General features: G+C 34.3%; 1 pseudogene; it reads left to right on the plus strand.

The window, feature by feature from the left end:
- Nucleotides 1-4,150: 4,150 nt before the first annotated feature.
- Nucleotides 4,151-5,603, plus strand: LOC107843506 (annotated as a pseudogene).

Consider the following 5,603-nt stretch of genomic DNA (forward strand, 5'->3'; position numbering starts at 1 on the left):
AGGGTCGTGAAATAGAGTCGCCAACCTACTAAGGCTAAGGTAACACTAAGTCTGAATACTTTGCTAAAAAAAATTTTTCTGAGTCTGGGACCCCTTAACAAGCTCTAAGGGACTAAGTTAAGCTTAAGATTTTGTAAGGGTCTTACCGTAATGCACAAAGTTGTCGCACAACCTTCATATACACCTACAGAGCTACAAATTCCCAACGTAGGACCCATATCTATAAACATCCATATACAATTCATATCTATATCTCCTTGCCGGCACATCCCACAGGGAGGGTTTTTGAATGATGCCATATTTTCTGCCAAAAAAAGCCAGTATTTTCAGTATTTCCACAGTGGTACCAATTTCTATGAACGAGCTTGATATGAGGATGTAATGCTCACAACCAACCACAATGAGTATTTTCATATCCAACCAATGGACCAATCAAGTGAGTCAAATATCCACTCAATATTTTCAACTATCCATGAAATCCAACATGATTCATATGGAAATATAGTATGAATACACCATAATACATAATTGATACCAAAATAGACTTTTTCATCACACCAGATACAATTATTTTCATGTATATAAGGCTATCATTATCACATAGGACCCCACACAGTCACACATAGCACATAATGTTCCAAAATCACCAAACAACATCACATATAGGCCCCTACGATAATATAGTCATTTTTCATGATTAGATCCCACACCCTTAACATGCTTTTGTATTAAAATTAACTACCCAACCCAGTCTGAAAGAAGTTAAGACATAACCTACCTCGAAGGCCGAAAATTGATTCGAAAGTCTTCAATTCGAAGCCTCAATCATCATGAATGGATCCAGAATAAATTAAACTACAGAAATATAGAATCTATTCATCAATATAAAGTCAACGATACCCATATTGCTTATTTTCAAGTCATGGTCAAAACGGACCCGCGTAATGAATTTTAGAAGAAAAAAAAAGCAAAATCATAATTTTATTTCAAAAATACATTTTTCATATTTTTAGAAGTCTACAACAGAAAAATCAAGCAAAAATGAGTTTAAAACGGGGTCCAAATCGAAGAAAAATCAATTTCAAGCTTTATCAGGTAAAATCTCCGAAATCCATTTAAAAAATCAAGAATTGAAGTTATTTTGAAGATGAAATTGATATAAAGTAATAATAATAATATTAAAAATTTACCCAAGTAAAAATGGATTAAAATCGGGGTTTAAATCGAAAAATACTATTTTGGATCTCCGGGCAAAAATCTCCAATTTCCAATTTAATCTATGTTAAAACAAAAAATAGATCATAAAATTGGAGTAAAGTAGTTGAAATAGGTGTTTAGAAACTTATCCAAGTTTAGAAATGGAAGAAATTGTTCAAAAGTGTGAAATTCTAAGCTCCAAGTCTCAAAAATGGAGAAAAATGGCAAAACATGGGTATATATAGGGTTCAAGTCTCCGGGGACCCCTCAGGATTCATCCAAAATTTCGTGAACGCAAATAAAATATGCTACCCTATCAAATTAGATGCTCCAGACTCAATGGTGATATCAGATTTTGATAAAAAAATATTTTCACAAAGTTGATCCCTGAAATTCAAAATCACAACTTTCCTAATCGAGAGTCGAAATGAAATTTAAAAGCCATAAAATCACACCAATCATGTTACTATCTTAAAATAGATGTTTTGAATATGCTAATGCAGTTTATTTTTTCATTTGATGCACAAATCAAAAGATATTGACTGAAGTCAACTATAAGGCTTCTCAAGTCACCAAAAATCACAATATCGCATAAATCACACAAAAATACATTGGGAACCATGCCAATTATCTCCACACCCCATAAATACCAAAATGCAATCATGGGGAGGGATAAAATAGTTAATTAACACAAAAATATATATTTCACATAATTCATCAAAAATTCAAGTCGTTACATCAAAAAATGTCACTTGGACAATCCACGTAGAAAACTACCTCATATACTTTCTGCTTCTTTGGTTTCATCTCGTCAAATAGAGCAGCTACTGGTGATAAAACAGAACAATTAGTGAAGCTTCCACATATTCTGTCTGGATCAAGCTTGAATTCATATAACGAGGATTATTCATCATGAAAGTAAATTTTACTTATTCGAGTACTCCTTCACAAGCTTGGTCAGTTCGAAACTGGAAAAATGTCTATCATCCTTCACCTCCAAGTTCAGAATACTTCAAATACATCCACAATAAAAATAACTCAACCGTTGAAGCTGATGATGAGGATGATAAGGCATCAAACTATACATCTTATTCACAGTACTCTCAACATTAGCATCATCAACATCCTAGTGAACACTCACTTCATGGAAAATAGAAATTCAACTTTTTTTGATACTGATAGTGTTAATGATGAGAAATTGACAAGTGGGTCAATCAAGAATCCAAAAAAAGTTGGTGAAAACAAGCAGAACTATAGAGGTCGCAATTTGAATAATATCTAGGAAGTGAAACTAAGAGAGAAGAGGTACCCGTGTAGTGGCTGTTGAGATCAAGACCATTACAGTACTACAACTTATCTGGTGATAAGAAGAAGAGAAGTAGAAGGATGAGAGAAGAAGAGTAGAAAGATGACAGAAATATCCTTTCTCTTCAATTTCAACGAATTACACTCTCGGGAACTTTAGATTTGCTTGAAAAGTTGACGGACGACAGTGAATGAGAAGAAAATAAAGATACCTTGTTTTAAGAATTGGAATAAGAAGAAGGAACGCATAGCTATACTCTGGAAAGTGACTGTCACAGTTGACATATCGGTGAAGAAAATTTATCAGGGTAATTATGTTATCTCAATGTTAAGAAAATGAGAAGTTGCAGGAAATAGGGGAGTAATGTTATGGTAAATATGAGAAAAAGTTGGATTAAATAAAAATTTCTTCATGTGGACTGTCCAAATAATATTTTTTGTCCACGTGACATGCTTGATGTCATTTCGTTAGAGAGAAGGATATTTTTAAGCCAAAAATTTAACGGAAAGATATTTTTGAGCCAAAAAACTAATGAAGGATATATTTGCTCTATTTTGAATAGCTCAGAGGTACTTTTTACCCTTTTTCAAAATAATATACTTCTATACTAAGTGAGTTCTAAAAAAACATGCGATTAAGGGTTCATTTTGCAATCTATTTTAAAAGGTATTTTTTAAAATCCATTTTGGCCTCGCTCCAGGGTTAGAGCACTAGCAAAAATATCCCGAGACTTACGTATGGAATATTATTTTGTATTCTTTAAGCATTCGATTGTGCATCTTAAACATGTCTATTATTCAATTTTTGGAATTCGTTCAATAGTTCCTACCAAAATCATGTCAGATTTTATCATTAATAGTGTTGTTTAAATTATTTAACAAATGAATATTAAAAGCTCAGCTCATCTTTAATAATATGAAGATTGAGAGTAAATCAAATAACACATCATAATATTGCATAATTTGTAAATGAAAATTTGAACATCCTTCTAAAGTAGCTCAACATCTGAAATTTACATCTTAATTTTCTATTCGTCTTCATATCTATCTATAAAATTATCAAACTTTTCTTAGTTTGCTATTTGACTGCAATTTTCTTTTTATGCATCAAAGAGTAATGTCTTAAATTACATTAGATACCAATAATGTTTGTTGCTTATTTACTTTTAGAGTGATTATATGTGTAGTTTGATGATATTTCTTTTTAATGAATTCTGATTTTTCAGTTTTTTTTTTGTTTTGTGTTATTCGGTGTTCAGTACCTGCTTTTTTAAGAGTCTGATTATATCCAAATTCGCCTCACATCGGGCCCCATTTAGGGGGAGAGCTCCCAACAGAGTGTTTGTCCATACCCAGGGTCGAACCCTCGACCTCTGGGTAGGTTGGGACAGCCCTTTCCGCTGCCACCACTGCTGTTGGTGATTTTTCAGTTGTTTGAAAGTTAAGGAGATATAGAAAATTTGAATATCTTGATAACTCTAACAGATCTCTAACTTTAACACTATCATTACTATCATTATCCTTATTTATAAGTGAACAAAGGAAGGACCAAGACAACGTCTTCTAATTGTACTAAAGGTAGTATAAATTGTACATTAAAGAAGGACCAACACAACATCTTTTAATTGTACTAAAGGTAGTATAAGTTGTACATTAAATTTGGTTTTCTTTTATTGGTGAATGAATACGTGGCTTATTTTTGCTTCAATTGATGTGTCACTTTTGCAATACCTTAGAACAAACTATTTTCTTTTGCATTTCCAACATGAGCTGGTGGAGGGCTGGAGCTAATGGTGCTGCAAAGGTAATTGTTGTTTTCAATCTACATTTTTTCTGCATGTATTACAGCTCAAACTAAAGTGGAAATGAATTCAAGATTAATTGACAAGTAGTTGATGTTTGTAGTTTAAATCTACTAAAATTTTAATTCCACAGAAAAAATTTAAAGAAGATGATGCACCGGCCAAGTATGAAAGCGTTGCTCTAATCATTGGAGTCACCAGCATCGTGGGCAATAGCCTCGCTAAGATCCTCCCTCTGGCCGATACCCCCAGTGGTCCTTGGAAGGTTTACGGTGTTGCCCATCGATCTAGATCATCGTGGAATGCTGACCATTCAATTGAGTACGTTCAGTGTGACATATCAAACCCGGAAGGTACCCAATCCAAGCTATCGGTTCTCAGTGATGTAACCCACGTTTTCTACGTGACTTGGGCAAATAAATCGACAGGGGTTGAAAACTGTGAAATCAATGGAAAAATGTTTAGCGATGTTCTCAATGTTATTATACCCAACTGCCCCAACTTGCGCCACTGTTTGAAAAAGTAGGCCATGATTCTCCATTTCATGAGGATTTACCAAGATTAGTTGAGCCCAATTTCTACTATGTTCTTGAGGATATTTTGTTTAAGGCGGTGGAGAAGAAGGAAGGATTGACATGGTCAGTTCATCGTCCGGGGACGATATTTGGGTTTTCCCCTTATTGTTTGATGAACATTGTTGGAACACTTTGTGTTTATGCAGTTATATGTAAGCATGAAGGGTTGCCATTGAAGTTTCCGGGTGTTAAAGAAGCATGGGATGTATACTCTGATTGCTCTGATGCGGATTTGATTGCTGCGCATCAGATATGGCCTGCAGTGGATCCATATGCGAAGAATGAGGCATTTAGTGTCAGCAATGGGGATTTTTTCAAGTGGAAGCATTTCTGGAAAGTTTTGGCTGAGCAATTTGGCGTGGAACCTGCGGAGTGTTATGAAGGAAAGAGATGCACATTGACGAAGATGATGAAGGACAAAGGCACAGTTTGGGATGAGATTATGAAGGAGAATGGATTGGTGCCTATTAAATTGGAGGAGGTTGGAGTTTGGTGGTTTGTTGATCTTATGCTTGCTGGAGATTGCCCTTTGGATACTATGAACAAGAGCAAGGAGCATGGTTTTTTGGGATTTCGAAACTTTGACATGCATGTCTACAATTCTGCCTTAATTGGATATTATTGTTATATATATCCATTGTTGTGTTTGTTTTCTATTCTTTCCAAAAAAATTTATATATATAAGAGGAATATATCTCACTGTAAATAGTTGTGTATCAGATTC

The sequence above is a fragment of the Capsicum annuum genome, chromosome 5, assembly GCF_002878395.1.
Source record: "Capsicum annuum cultivar UCD-10X-F1 chromosome 5, UCD10Xv1.1, whole genome shotgun sequence".
In the NCBI taxonomy this organism is placed as follows: domain Eukaryota; kingdom Viridiplantae; phylum Streptophyta; class Magnoliopsida; order Solanales; family Solanaceae; genus Capsicum; species Capsicum annuum.